The sequence below is a fragment of the Hippocampus comes genome, unplaced genomic scaffold (assembly GCF_001891065.2).
Source record: "Hippocampus comes isolate QL1 unplaced genomic scaffold, H_comes_QL1_v1.1 scaffold36, whole genome shotgun sequence".
Classification (NCBI taxonomy): Eukaryota; Metazoa; Chordata; class Actinopteri; order Syngnathiformes; family Syngnathidae; genus Hippocampus; species Hippocampus comes.
The window spans coordinates 4,336,868-4,353,308 of NW_017805695.1; the positions used below are offsets into that span (position 1 = coordinate 4,336,868).

Consider the following 16,441-nt stretch of genomic DNA (forward strand, 5'->3'; position numbering starts at 1 on the left):
TCTCTGTCTCTCTCTCTCTCTCTCTCTCTCTCTCTCTCTCTCTCTCTCTCTCTCTCTCTCTATATATATATATATCACAAGGTCAACTGTCATGCTGGAGCCTATCGCAGCCATCTTAGGGCAGTAGAGGTGGTCCACCTGAACTGGGCCCAATGGGTGCAGGCCCGGCCACCAAACGCTCTTCTTTGGGCACGACCTCTCGGCCACACTCCACAGAGAGGCTACAGTAACCCGTGTGCGAACAAGACAAAACTGAATCAATTTTTCTTGTTCGTCATAAGGGATCACTCATCTTTTGACATGGTTGCCATGGGCGACACTACCAGGGGCATAAAGCCTCCTCAATTTCGATCCGAGGATTATTGGTACACTCAAACAGACGATTACACTTTTTGCTCGGCTTGAAATCATGACGGACTGATGATGACGGACTAGCTGGAGGTCCTAACATAGCGGTGACAGCCTGTAATTTAGCAATCACAGAAGCACGGTTAAAATAACGATGATGAAGTGATGGACTGATGATTACAGTTTTGGTTTGTCTCGATATAATGATGGACTGACAACAAAGAACAGGTGGCCTGGCTGCTGGCGAATGATGCATGATGGACTGGCAAAATTTACTGACGCGCCCACCTCTGGTTAGTACCACTGTGCGATAGAACACAACAAATGTCAGAAGTGGTGAGATGAAAGTAGCTCAGCTTTCATTTAACAATGCTGTTACTGTATCTGACTATACCTGATCTGGGAATAATTACAATCACATGAACTTGATCTTGTGCATATTGTGTGAGGAAATGAGGAATTTAATTACACTGTAATTTCCAGATTAGGGGAGGAGGCTCTTGTACTCGATTGTAAATTTAAAACAAAAAAACACCATGGTCATGTCTCCAAGAGAAAAATCAAGAGTCTGTGCATAGAGTATAATACTTCTTTTTTTTGACAGGTTGTTCAAATCATGATAACTGCCATTATAACAATTATATTGATTAGGGCCGGCACCACTGACTAGTTAGCACATGCTCCTCACAGTGCAGAGGTTGTGAGTTCGAATCTGGGCTCTGGCTTTCTTGCGTGGGGTTTCTCCGGGCACAAACTAGATGTGTGTGTGAATGGTTGTCTGTCTGTGTGTGCCCCGTGAATGGTTGGCAACATGTTGAGAGAGGAGAGATCCAGCATGCCTGCGACCCTCGCGATGATAGGCGGTTCAGATAACGGGTGGATGGATGAAGGGATATTTTGTATATTGTTGCAAACCATGCAACAACAAATGTGAACTTTTACTTAAGATCAGCAAGAAGTGTCAGATTGTCTTGATTACAGACCACAGAACTGGTTGATTTTATGACTATCCACTTCCACAACACTCATGAAGCTCTATCGGTATTAGACAAGGATAAGCTGCAAATTGATGATTACCTTTTGCGTTCCTGCTTGTATATTGAAAATCGCTGTCGCTTCTGCCACACAAGTGAGAAGATGCATTTCATCGCTTGCTGGAAAATTGAAGCTCAGAAAGCAAATAGCACTGCATTTTCCATCAAGTGTTTGGCTTGACGATGAAGATTTTATTTTTTCAAGGTTACAGCGTCATCTCATATTGAAGCGAAACAGGTGAATTTGTGTCTTTTCTTTTTTTTTTTTTTTTTTTTTTTTTTTTTTTTTTTTTTTTTTTCCAAGATGGCGCCCGAATAGGCAGCCGTCGACAAGTGCTCTTCAAGTTTTTTACATGCAACGTACCTCAGTGAAAAAATGACGGCAGTGGAAAAATGACGGTCGTAATTGCTGTGCTCGTTCTGAAAAGAGGCATAAATTACTTGTGGAAATGAGTGCTTGTCATTGTTTAGATGACTTTATTAGGGAGTAATCAGACATTTAACAAGTCACTTTTCCTTATTTAACTCCAACTCAGGAGATAATTGTTTCATTTACTGGGCAATGACTTTGCAATGACTCTGACCCTTTGAAGGGTGTCTTGCAATGAATCAATCACAGGCCAGTGTAACTGCTGCACTGGGAAGTACAAAATAAAAAGTATTGTGAGGCATGAGCTCACATACTTCAAATATTTACATTCATTATGAAATAAAATGTATCCATCCAATCATTTTCGATTCAGCTTGTCCTCATTAAGGTCACGAGTGAGAGGTGGGGTCCACCTGGCACTGGTTGCCAGCCAATGGCAGGGCGCTTACTGTCAAATAACGATTCAGACTCACATTTAAACTTAGAAGGAAAATTCTGAAGCTTCCTTGCATGCATTTTTGTTGTTGTTGTTAGATTAGCCGGGGAAATCCACACACACCCAGGCAGATTCAAACCCCGAATCTTTCGTCTGTGAGACAGACATGCTAACTTTGTTTCTGTTAATTGATGACAGTTTTAGTATGTGCTTTAAATAACCAAACAAAATCTGAGTGATTCTCACTGGAAGCTCAGAAATAGCAGAAGTTATACACTTTTGCGATCAAAAAGCCATACCTAATCCTTTGATTGCTCCACAGCAGACCCCTGAAGTAGATCACACCTTAGACCTTGTAATCTTATTGTGTCTTATTCAGCACATAAGATTATCACGCGGAGACGAATCTGCTTTGAAAACTCAATTGAAAAGTGAAATTACATTACTGTACTGTAAATTGCAAATGTGCTTTGCAAGCTGCCTCTCAAAGCACCGCGATTAAAGCCACTAAAATGAAAAAGTACTGTCGGTTGGCATGGCAATGACAGATGTGCAAAAAAGTGTCCCACTAAAAATGATGATGGTTTTGTTTTATTGCTTTCCTGACGAGAATAGACTTCAGTATGAATCTGCAGCTATCACGTTTACACATGTAGCAGTGAATAATGAAGCATTTATGATAACATTGATCAAACGGTTATCATAAATACCTCAACAAGGCTGCCTGTCGCTCAAGGATAACCCGCTCGACGCCCCATACATTGCTATTGCTCAGGCGTTCTACGGAGCCCCTAAGGCACCTATGTCAAAGTGCCGGCCCGCGGGCCAAATCCGGCCCGCGAGAATGTTTTCAGTGGCCCCTGGGATGATATTGATTTATTATTAGAACCGGCCCGCGGACCGCAGCAAGCCGAGAGCCCGCAGATCTTTTACACGCACCAATACTACATTTCCCACAATGCAACGGTGACGCGCCAAGCAGTCGGCCGCTTTATTTAAATATTTATTAGTCTAGCAGTCGTTCCCATAACAGTGACATTAGCTTTCAGATACCCATCAAAAATGGCAAAACGGAAGGTGGACACTGAGAACCGGGGGTTTCAAACAAGGTGGGAGTCGAAGTACATGTTCATGGACGTAGCTGGAAAACTTGTGTGTCTTCTGTGCGGAGAAAGTGTGGCGTTATTGAAAGAGTGTAATCTGAGACGACATCATGAAACGAAACACGCGAACAAAAACAAGAACATGGACGTGGAGGGGGAAGGGGGATTTAATTAAAAACGGTATACTTAAAGTTTGTGACGACGTTTGCCCCGAAAAAAAGAACTCTTTTTAAACGTAAGCATTAGCAGAAACACAATTGCAGTGTTTCTGCAAAGATACGGCAGTGCGTGCTGCGCAGTTTGACGGTTTCCTCCCCGACACAGTGGTCCCGCTGCGCATCCAGGCTGCTCAAACGTTGTCGAAAGTTTGGCAGCACATACGTGTGTGAACAACTATTTTCTTTGATGAAGCTGAACAAAACATCACACAGAAGTCGATTTACTGCTGAACACCCTCACTCAATGTTGAGGATTTGCTCAGCTCAGAGCCTGACCCCAAATATTGATGAACTTGTAGAAAAGTTAAGACACCACCGAGTATAAGCCTCAGCCTCAAAGAAGTGAATATTACTTATAATATACTGTGCAATCACATACTAAGAGTTTTTACTCAGTTCAAGTTTAAAAATTAAAGTATATTTGCTTTCGCTGCTTGTTACTTCTTCATTCATGTTATGGGTATTTTTATACAAAGGAAATTTTTTTGTGCCTGTTGAAAATTAAAGTTTACTGACATAGCCATAAAAAATGTTGCTTTATTTATCTGACCGTATTGGAATGTATTTGTTAGGTTTTCAGTCAATTAAATTTGGTTCAATAAACAATATGTGGTCATTTTTAAAATTTTCAATGAACATTCGATCAGTCCGGCCCTCGGCTTGCAGCAAAATTTTTTATCTGGCCCTCCGTCCATTTGACTTTGACACCCCTGCCCTAAGGGGACATGGAAGAAAAAAAAAATTGCGTTCCCTCGCAAAACTTTGCATTCCCTCGCAAAGATTGCGATTTTTTTTTTTTTAGGCGCGTTGATGTACTTCCGGGTCATCATCCGGGTAGCTAAAAACAACAAACATGGCTTGTTTGCACCCGTTGGCGAGTTTCATTGAATTTTACTTTGATAATTGGCTTGAAATACAAAGACATGAAACCTGTTCTTGATTCTCCTCCATTATTCTCTCCTTTCTGAAGTAGTGTCGTCTCTCAATCAGCCGTGCATGAGAGTGAAGCGGACATTAGCCAAGCTGACCCGGAAGTACAAAATCGCGCATTTTTAAAAAAGCGTCCCCTTAAAAAAAAATAAAAAAAAGATTGCGATAACTCGCATTCTTTGCGAGGGAATACAAAGTTTTGCGAGGGAACGCAAACTTTTTTTTTTCATCCATGTCCCCTTGGGGCACAGGTGTTAAAGTCAAGGCCCGGGGGCCAGATCCTGCCCGCCACATCATTTTATGTGGCCCGCGGGAGCAAATTATGTATGTCAACTTTCATGATCCTTGCTGGAATCTGGACCAAAATTTCAAATCGTCATGGGTAATAAATCCGTTGCGATTTTACATTGGCCCTCCAAGGAAAGCCGTAACTCCGAAGTGCCCCGCGACAAAAAAATGAGTTTGACACCCCTGCCTTAGGGGCTCCGTCCGTTCAGATTTGTGGTGCCCTTGGAAAAAAAAAGCCTCAAAGCGCCCCATTTGTGCCACAGGACCCTGAAAGCTGCACACTGCTCCAGTGTGTTACTAATGTTTCATAATTGCCGTGTTCACCACTGTGTTAGGCTTAATGCAGAGGAAAAGATGGAATACGATATCATGACCATGGCTTGCATGCCAAGAGGATACAAACAAAATAGCTACAGGGATAGAAAAGAAAAATCATAATAATTGATAAGAATTACCACGGCTCATTATTTGCCAAGGAGAAGAGACACAAAAATGTTGAACAGCTGCTTCACACATACTGTGGATTTATACAAACACCAAACAACATGATTAAGAGATTAACGTGAGGATGCCAATATGCTCGCAATCCAAGAGGGAGATGGAAGGATAAAAGAATGGCGGATTTAGTAATTTTTTTGCATTTCTGTGAGTTAAAAAAAATGGCCTTGCTAACATTTTTGCCTGAATTGTTTTGTTTCATTTCACTGAAAAAATAATTATTCAATTTTACTTCTCTTGCAGGGTAATAAAAAAGCAATTATTATATCAGCATTCATTGCTACAAGATCAGAACATGAAAATAATAAATGGAAACAAAAAATGACAATGCTAAGGGGTTAGCGGTTATTGTGTCATCCAGTAGTGAAGTGTTGAAATAGTTGGAAAGCGAAGTAATTCGGAGACTAATTTGCTGGACATATAATTTATCCACCAATAAAGTCTACATTCAGAATCTAGAGGAGGTTTTTTTTTTTTTTTTTTGCCCCCCGAATAACTGAATGAGTGATGCCAATACGTTCCTGCAGCATATGAAATGATGTCCCTTTTTCCAAAGACTATTTGTTCCTCTGTTGCCAAATGTAGGATTTTTCTGACTAATTTGTCACGGCAAGAGACATAGCTTGGTCACTAACTAAATAGTAGCAACATTCAAGTGTTTGTGAAACGTAAAAGATAGAAAGCTCACAATCATAGGCTCCATAGCTTTTAATGGAAACGTCATACGTTTTCCACAGTATGACAAGCATTTAACTTTGGTTCTTACTGTAAAACAAGGCCTACCCATTGTGGAAAATTGAAAAGTTTGAAAAATCAATTTAAAGTTTGGGATGGGCTGCAATCAGCTTCGAGGTGGCGGTTGGGAGGGCTACATCTCACCAAAGCTCAAACAAGACGAAGAGTCTCCTTCAGTGCGAGGGACAGCTCCCAAGCACAACCTCTGAAGACAATGCTCCAAATGTTCCTCAATCAACGTGAGCGTGAGACATCATTGAACCACTGTCACTGATCTGTATTCCACGGCACCAGACACTTTAAAGCGTCTGCATAATTGCACGCTTCTACTTCAAATACTGCTACTGGTCACTTTAAAATGGTGCAATGATTTTCTGCACCAATTGCACAACTGTTATAGCATTGTATTCTACCACGGATCACTTTAGCTCTGCTTGATACTTTGCACATTGTCTCACAGCTGTCATTGAGTGGTACCACCGCACAATGGTACCCTTACATTACGGAATGTCCTTCCATACTTATTTGTCATGTCCTTGTTTATGATGATACGAGTGCAGCCTGTAATACCGGAGACAAATTCCTTGTGTGTTCTACATACTTGGCCAATAAAGATGATTCTGATTCTGATTAATGCAGCTCAGCTATCTCGCTCTGGAGGTTCCTCCATATATCTTCATCTGAGTGTGTTAGGATGGGAAATTTGCTGGGTGCTTACTGGCTGTTAAGGTGTAAAAGGCCCGACACTATTTGGAAATCAGTTATTTTTTCAGTGATAGCCTCTTTCTGCACAGAATGACTCAGGGTTGTGACCCGAAAGACGCAAGAACAGAATTTCACCTGGGTTGTGCTAAAGCCAAGTGGAGTGTGTTTGGTATTCAGCCTGTGTGTGTTTGTTATTTTTATTTTGTTTTAATAGTGTGTATTTACAAATGTTTCTCGAACCCACTGCTTCGCAAATTATAGATTTAGTGAAGAGCTCCTTTGAATGCACAATTACAACCTAAATGCACCTTAATGCAGTTAAAACTCCTAAAGATTTAATCTCCAAGGTTTGTTTTAAAATGTCTGTGTAGAGTTAAAGCTAAATTGATTTATTTATCACTCACCTATTAGGTCACTGGGCAAATGGAGACCACATTTCACAAACTTTAATCTTTGTGATGAATAACATCATCGTCATCATTTGCTTTTCTCAGCTTCATGAAAACTGCACACGCCCACACAGTCGGAACCGGTATTTACAGCTTAGCCTTGCAGGGGCCTCTGAATCCAAACAAATCTCTCTCCTCCAGACGGGGTCGTGATTGCCCGCTGGAAGGGACAGCCACCATTAATCTGCCAAATATGACATGGCTCGGAAAAGGAAAACCGCAGACAGCTGGAGAACAAATGAATACATATCTTAATCTACCATCGCATGATGGTAAAGCTTTATTAAACTTCGAAATGGAAGGTGAGGCGAACAAAATTCTCTCATGCCGCATGTCATCACCAATGTTCCCATTTTTATTAACCGACTTCCAAACATGCGTTCAGTCATTGGCACAGAATTCTGATGAAATTGCTTTTGTTGGATTTATATTGTACAAGAATTTGAAGAACATGCTCACCTTTAAAGTGTTACAGTGAGTTAGATGGAACAGTGTTGCGCACGTCCGGAGCGGCTGATGACATATTTGCAACGCAAGGAATTTCCAAAACGTATGTCAAGCTTGCTACAGTATTATTTTTTTTTTCTCACGGCTTTTGATGTGATTCAGCCGCAGGAAAACTCTTGCTTGCTGATTTATAGCCGGCCTCAAAATTCAGTCAATCCCATGTTATGTTAATGCGGTCATTATCATACTCTACAGAGGTTTTCTTTTTGTTCACAACTTTTCAAATAATTTCACTGATGGCTTTGTAGAGCTCCAACCCCTCCCGTGGTTCGAGTTGTCAGTCCTCTTTTTGTTCCAAAATCGTCCTCACCCTGGCTGACATGCTGCTGCTCTTGCTCTCAGATATGTTTCAGCTTAAGTGTTGTGCAGGCAAGCGAGAATGTCTTCGTGTGTGCATATGTATCGCTTGCAAAATCATCATTAGTGAGAATCTGGGGAGGAGGTGATATGCTACAGCCCTAGACCTCGCCTTCTGTTGTCTCACTACATCCACTCAAATTCTCTTTTCATGATTCCCTCCACCAAGGTGAAAACCACAAGGACGTGACGTATGCTTTGACCTTTACTGCTTTTTTTATTTTTATAAGATGGTATTAGTCTACTAAAGGTGCACCGATGAATCAATATACACCGAACTAATCGATTAATTAATTAATCGACCATGATTTTGATAATCTAAGATTAATTGTTTAGAGCCATTGTTTTCAATTGAAATCGTCAAAATCCTCAGAATTTCTATCTCTCAACAGAAAATATTCTCATTTGCAGCAGGGCCAAAGGGGGCGGCGGCCAGCTGATAGGGCTGACAGTGCTGCAGTGTCACTATTTTTCATTCAAACGTTTTGGGGATGTTGAGCTTTGGTCGAGCTCTGTGCTCTCCCGAGTGCTCCTCTGCTTTCTGAATACTGAAGTCATCTATCAAACTGTTAAAAGCTTGAGTCTGACTCTGCCCGATTGGCTGAGTTCAGACTCGGAGGCTTTTGTTGATGAAGATGCAGCATCCAAGAGTCTGTGACAGCACCACTTCTGCTTTTGATGTGGCTCTGTTGGTGCACATGGTGGATATGATTCTGCAACTGATGTGCAGCATATGGACAAAGGCCTTAGTGCCACGGATTCCTGCCTGCTGCACTCTCATGAATTATGGAATTCAGCACAAATATGCAAATCTGGGCATTAGCCTAGTTATACTGCTGTACTGTAACTAACAGTGACTTATTTATTATGTATGAAGCGAGTATTGGAGTGAGAGGTCCTGGCAGTCGGCTTCTCTCAGATGCACAGTTTCACATCTTGATGGAGAATAAATAGCAGGAGAGGTAGCTCCAAATCGCAAGCTTCTTTTCCACTCCGAGGAACAATTAGAGCCTGCCTCCGCACTCAATTGCCAAGCGACTTAAAATAACAATGGCTTGCACTGGATTTGGAAGCCTGGAAGATACACGGGGCCTAAGTGTGCAGTTGCTGCTAATCCTCTAATTTCCCCCCACAAGGCTGATGTTAAACGCGATCAGTGACGAGCCCGGGGAGGCAGGATGGAGAACATGGCAACTTATGAAACACCCCACAATCGTACTGCTGCATGACACAATGCAGTGGTATTGATTTTACCTGAGCGCTGTTGTAAAAAAATCTCATCATGGTTGTCAACATGCTAATTCAAGAAGTCGGTCCGCTGCTGCTCGGTGCTGGAATCATACATCAAGCTGCAGGCTCAAAGCCGAATCAAATAAACCCTGCAGCTATAATTAGCTGTGGTCAAAGTCAATCACCAAACTCGTGACAGCGGATGTCTTGTGTTTAACAAGAAGCCAGGGGTGTATGGATACGTCGTATTTGAGAGGCGGGTCAGCAAAATGAATTGTTGTTCTGTCTCAAATTCAAGAATGACTGCACTAGGCAGTCAAATAAACAACAACTATTTTGAGACAGTCAAGCCAAGGCAGTGAGCAAACCATGTATGCAACATGTCTGTAATGCCTCAATCAGTCTGCACAGCCGTATTGTACAAAAATATGTTTTGAGTCCATTTAAAGAGCTTCTTTCATACGCAGTGGATTGTTTTGGTTTTTAAGGCACTTAGTGTTCTCAGGATGAAAATCTGACAAAAAGTTGAGTACTACCGGTAATATGACAGTAAGTAGGACTATTTCCCAGCAAACATTGGCGTGATCACTGTCTCATTGCAGTTTCTGTCGACAGTATGTATGTCCACCCCGCACCAATGTACTTGAAAACAATAGCCTGTCCTGCTGCGACATAGTCCAAATTTATGAATTGCAGTAAAAACTATATATATATATTTAATTAATAATTAATTTAAAAAAATACACTATACGACTGTATTTTTAGTGTGGTATCTTTGAAGGAAAAAAAAAATCACCTTTTAGTTGCCCCAAATTTCAAAGAATGCCAGTACAGCATCTGGAATGTACATTATATGATGTTAGAAGAATCTTTTGAACGTTTTTTTTGTTTATAGGTTTTCCCCAGGCTGAAGTCTTATTACATTTCTTCCACCGAGTACGCCACTCGTTCCTACTCCTTCTAGTTCCTACTCTTTGTTCTTGTACTCTTTATTTACAATTCTATTTTAACACTCGTGGCACATGCTCACCCAGTCTTCTTTGACCCACATTATTCACAGCAACTAGCTCATATCTCGATGGCCCAGTTGTGGTGATGGCAAATGATCAGACGGTGACAGGGGAGCAGATGGGATGCTGGAACTGTGGGGGGACGGGGACCAAGCTTATAAAAAGAAAATTAAATTAAATTCCATTATACTATACACAGAGTTTTGGGTTAACGCGTGACTCACTGACGGTTGGAGACAGTACCTGGGGTGGCAAGGTGGTGCCAGGAGGTTCAGGTGGGAGGGCAGAGGTTACACCCCGCACGCACGCACGCACGCACGCACACACACACACACACACACACACACACACACACACACACACACACACACACATACACTTCTAATTCAGGTTGAATTTTCTGCATACCCTCACACATTTTCCGCATGTCATGTGAATAACAGCGTAACCCTTTCGGGGACAGCGGTCACTACAGTGGACAACCTATCATGTTATGAGGTTAGAAGTTGTCATTATTTGTGCATTAAAGGGTTGATGTTGCACACCAACCCAGTCATTGTCGGCTATGGGTTTGTTTTGTTGGGACAAACGGTTTTTTTGCGAGTAGACTCATCACCGACAGCAGGTGCTATTAGTCGAGTGATCGCATCGTATGTAAATTGTAGCATATCACACTAAGCATGCACCTAGTCTCGCATAGCCATCATTGGCTTGCAGTCGGAATTATTTGAGGTATGTGCAAACTAAAAAAAAAAAAAAAACACAATTAAGATAGCACATTCAATTTTGATTGAACATTGCAGCTTGATGATGGTGCAACTTAAATTAGAGGCAATACTGTGACCTAAAACTTTTTAGGTTGAGTGTATTTTAAAATGGTACCAAAAACTACTGTATACACTGTGCTCACTTGCACCATGAAAAGTGTGAAACTCTCTCGAAATACAAAAATGAATATGTGCAAACATATTTCAGTCTTCTACAGTAGAAATGTATAAAACAGGGAAGTGAGATTAAGAAAAAGCACTGAAAACTACTGTACATTAAACCGAGGAATTAGTTTTTATGTACCCTTTATCCACAACTTGTTGCTCGGCTTGACAAAGGGGCAACACGCAGGCCATTCCGCCCGGTGCTCGATGGGAATTTTTCAATTCAGTTTGCCTACGGGGCGACTCCCTGAGCTGGGTAACCGAAAAACAAGCACCGTGAGCAGCCTCTTTGGCCAATGCGTGGGGCTCCACGTATGCCTCCGGGACGACTCCGAGAAATATGCACCACGTGTGGCCTCCTTGCCCAACTACGTGCTCGATCAACCCACCACTACACCGACTGAGTGGCAGCCTTGACCCGCAATCGGAGGACGCTTGCTCGCAGCCTCTCTGGCGCTGGAGATCGACCTGTGGACTGGAGGGGCCGTCCGCCGCTGGACACACTTTTTATACACACTATGGAGACAACATAAGGAACATTTGTGATATATTTTTTAAATTTAATATTGATAGATTCATTGCCAACATAGGGTGGCAAAACGTTTAGTCAAGTTTGCAGCTGCCACCTTTTGCCACTCTGTAAAACTGCCTACGGCATTACTGTCATGCATTACATTCAGGCAGTAGCGAAGTAATCTGATGAGATATTCATTATATTTTCATAATATTGTTACAGCTGCGGAGCCTTGTGACTGGTTAGAATTTTGGGACCACAAGAAAAAAGAATCACCAAGAGTATCTGATTCATTGCTTCATTATGTCATTCACTTTCCACTTGCCTAGAAAAAGTCACACATCAATCAAAGATGTGTCCACAGTCCAAGGACTCTCTTTTACCAACTCCACTTATTCTTATGAAATAGTCAGCAGCTTAAATGGCTGAGAAGTCATTGTATGTGAGACCAATCAGTGTCACTGTTCCATGAAATAAAATGCTAAACATATTCAAAACACAAGAAGGAACACACTTAATTAAAAAGCAGTGGTTAGGATTGTGAAGAAGTAACAGCCATTGTGCTTTTTTGATAAGATTTGAATGACTGTGCCATCAATTGCGGTATGCAAAATGCCGATCACGCTGATTGGCTGTTAGCTCATGAAATGCAAATCATTCCGCTTCTGCGCAGAAGACCTCCACTGGCCGATGACATGCCCCCCGCCGTCCTGTAATCCGCGCCAATGGACTGTGAAGACTCACAGCAACATAATCATATATACATATTTATAGCTTTCCATATACGAAAATGGACGTTATTTGATATAATACACGTCACAAAATTCCAAACTAAAAAAAATGTAATATGATTCAAATTATTAGTAAAAGCAGTCACTGAGCTAGAAGATGAAAAATGGTACCATACGTTGCCATAAAGGCATACAAATGTTTAAAATGTTATCTTCTCAATATTTTATTGATCAACTCATACACTCAAAATCTAAATCATTTCAAATGTCCCACATATTTCTATATTTTAAGTCAAAGCCTTGAAAATGAGTCATTCAAACTGTTGAGCAAAAGGCCCTTTGTTGTTCTTCCGTGAGAAATCTTTTTTCCCCCCATCTTGATGAATAAACCAACAGAATTAATTAGCATTTTAACAAATATCTCTGTATACCGCAGCTAATAGTGTTCATTCCTTAATTGAACAAACAAAGCTTCATCAAATATTAATCCCATTCCCTTGTAATTTTCAATTGCTCTTGATTAGAAAAACATTGAGAGGGAAAAATGTTGTTTTTGTTTTGTTTTTTTAATTTCCTTCTCTGAGCCCATTCGTTGCTGAAGTGGAGCCATCTGGATCAAGTCCATCAAATAAACAGCAAATAACTCAGTGAAAACCGATTTTCCTGCTACGTCCTCTTCTCTCTATATTCTTGCCACATAAAGGCTCTCCTCACATTTTGGAGTGTAACATCCTCTGACCCAAGATCTTAATCCATTAAGCCAGTTGCCATTTTATTTTATTTTTTTTACATTTTTAGGCTTGTTCAAATTTAAGTCAAGTTACACCAAGCCGTACAGATGAGCTCAGTTCGCCGCATTATGATTTCAAATGGGAAAGCTTGATCTGGCTTCAATTTTTACCACGGGGTGTGTAGGCGAGCTGCAGATAGCTGCAACGAGCAAGATGAATAGTGTGACAGTGTCACAGTAAACAAAGCGATGGAGGGGATCATGTATTTTGTTTTCTTGCTTTTTGGTGTGTGCTTTGAAGATAAATTTAAGATACCATTGGGACTACAGTGTGTGTGTGTAGTTCCACATTTTGGTCCTATGCCACTCTCTCGGTAGGTAAGAATCCAGAGAGGTGCCCAAAATTGTTGAAGGTATTATTTATCTTGCTATACTTTAGTAGTTTGGAATGAAATGCAACAGGATGTGTTGCTTAATGTAGGGAAATATTGCTTTCTCTCAAACATCACTCATCATACTTAGTACCAGGACAGTGAAAACAAAGTATCCCATTTTAGCTTCCAATAAACAGATGCTCTATTCAAGAGAATCACTCGGGTATGAAATTAATGAGAGTGACGTCGCTTTCAGCTTGAACTTCTGCACTTATTCATCAGCCCGTGTATGAAATATTTGTAGTTCCCACGTTTAAATTTATTGGTCAGTTTTACACTCCTGAAACACAGCCCCTTTGGAAAAATATGTAGATATGTTCATTTATTTCACACACATTCTTGTACAGTGGAAGACCTCTAAATAGTACAGTTCAGAAGCTGACCAAAATGTTGACGTGAAAGGCAAACAAAACCTTAAAGTGTGAAGCGCTGTCATGCTTAATGCTACGGCAACCACCGGTGTATCGCACCATATCTGAGGGAATTTAAAAGCATGGGTTCCACTGTTTTTACTTTGACTTTTTGTTGCATTTAAAAACTCTTATTCTAAAAGAATGAGAAAAATATCTCTTGAAAACTAGAGTCAGTAAATTTAGGAATCTGGATTTTTGACCTGCATTTCAAAGCTCTGCACGGAATTGAAAGCAGTCCGCGGAAATAAGGGTGAGGTGCAGAATATTACATTTACGTGTAGTTTTCATCCCATCAGCTCGATGTTGCGGTCAGACAGGCTACGTTCACACAGCAGGACTTGATGCCCATCCATCCATCCATTTTCTAATCCGCTAATCCTCATAAGGGTCGTGGGTGTGCTGGAGCCTATCCCAGCAGTCTTTGAGCAGTATGGGTTCACCCTGAACCGGTTGCCAGCCAATCGCAGGGTACACATAGAGAAACAACAACAATCCACACTCACAATCGCACATAGGGACACATTAGAATGTTTCATAAACCTGCCATGCATGTTTTCGGAATGTGGGAGGAAACTGGAGTACGCGGAGGAGAAACCCCGTGCAAACTCCACACAGGAAAGCAGCAATTGAACCCCAGACCTTTGCACTGTTATGTAGTGGACCAACATGCCGCCAGTAATGAATGGCGGACTGGCAAAATGTTGTAAATTGCCTACCTCCGTGTATCTCCATTTTTCCTATCTGTTTTCAATGGAGCGTGTGCTCATTAAGGCATTGCAGGTGAGCTGGAACCGATCGCAGCTGACTTTGAGCATGTGGCAAGGCATACCACACAAATTGCAAGTCAATACAGGGCACATGTAGACAAACAACCACTCACATTCAAATTCACACTGATGGACAATTTAGAGTCTTCAATTAATCTATCACACATCATGTTGTTAATAGAATGTGCACGGGAGGAGGTCGGGGTAGCCAGTGAAAAACCGACACAAGCACGGGGAAAACATGCAAACTCCACTTCGGTGGAATTGAACCCAGATCTTCAAAACTGTGAGGCAGCAAATAAGATAAGAAACCACTTGTCCACTGTGCTGTCAATCAATTCCTTTGTGAAAAAAATGTTTGGAAATAAAAACAAATTGGAGGCCAATCATTACCCCGGATAAGAGTTTGAGTGCACACGCTCCTTTTTACAGTATACTGTATTCATTTTTAAGGTTTAAGCCAGCCATTGTCCAATGGAAAGACGTATTAACTCTCCTAATTGGCAGTCTGCAGCCCAGTTATTGCCAGAACATTAATAACATACGCTCCACCTTCAGAAGCTTAAAAAAACGTGAAACAATTGGCGTTAGACCAAGAAAAAAATGGCCATCAAATTATACCATTGGGATATAATTGCTATACATAAAAGCCACAGTATTTCATTGCAATTTCATCATACAATCTGCTCCAGTCAGACAATGACTTTTTGCCTTTGACAAATTCCATAAGTTAACACCCACATGGTTATAATCAAAGGTGAATTGCACAGCCTGTGGCAATTGACTTTCATGACGTTAACAAGTGGCTGTTGCAATTTCAGAACTTGGGTCAAACACCAGACCGAGACTGGATGCTGCAGAAGGAGAAGTAGGAGTGCATCAAGGTCACTTCACCTGGAACATCGACGGCTGTACAGTAACAGAGATGAATATGTGATCTCCTTGGAATTTATTGATATGGAGTCAGGAAATATAAATGATGGGTCGTTTTTGTAATTGAAGAAATGGCTTGTTTCAAGGCGATTCAGAATTGTCTTTCTTCTTGATGAGAAATCACTCACCTGTGTGTATTGTTGGGCAACAATTTCAACCCACGGGTGTTGTCACAAACACGTGCAAGACACCGCGCAGTGTATATTTCACAAAGCCAGAAAGGTGTGGAAAAAGTGGTTACCTCGGTGACGATGTCAGCGCGTCTCTTGGTGTTTTTTTTTTTGCTTTCCGGCGTTGATGTTGATGATGGGGATGAAGATCATGCCAAAACATGGAACGCACTTTTGCACACGAAAACGGTAAGAAAAAGAAATGGTCCGTTGCTCCTGTCGTTTCTCTGATTGGTAGACGAATGCAGTTGAGAAAGGGAGTCGAGACGCTACCACTGCTCCTTCTGACGCATGTGTGCACAGACACGCGTGGAACTAGAGGAGGTGGGGGTGGGAGGGGGGGAGTGAGTGAGAGAGAGAGAGAGAGAGAGAGAGAGAGAGAGAGAGAGAGAGAGAGGGACGGAACCATAGAGAGAAAGAGAGAGAGCGAGAGAGACAGACAGAGAATGAGAGAAAAGTGTCAGACTGGAGGGGGGGGGGCGAGTACTGGCAGGTCAAGGTTCTCTCTTCACTTATGGGTGATGCCTCTACGATCAACCACAATCCTGAGATCAACATGCATGTTTTAGTGCAAGGAAGTCACATTAAAATGGAAAATC

General features: G+C 41.5%; 1 protein-coding gene across 1 annotated transcript in view; it reads right to left on the reverse strand.

The window, feature by feature from the left end:
* hs3st1l1 (heparan sulfate (glucosamine) 3-O-sulfotransferase 1-like1) overlaps nt 1-16,141 on the reverse strand; it is a 33,110-nt gene extending 16,969 nt beyond the window's left edge. The window contains exon 1 of the mRNA XM_019881859.1: nt 15,914-16,141. The gene's annotated coding sequence lies outside the window, so the exon portion shown is untranslated. The remainder of the gene's footprint in view (nt 1-15,913) is intronic.
* Between the last annotated feature and the right edge of the window lie 300 nt (nt 16,142-16,441).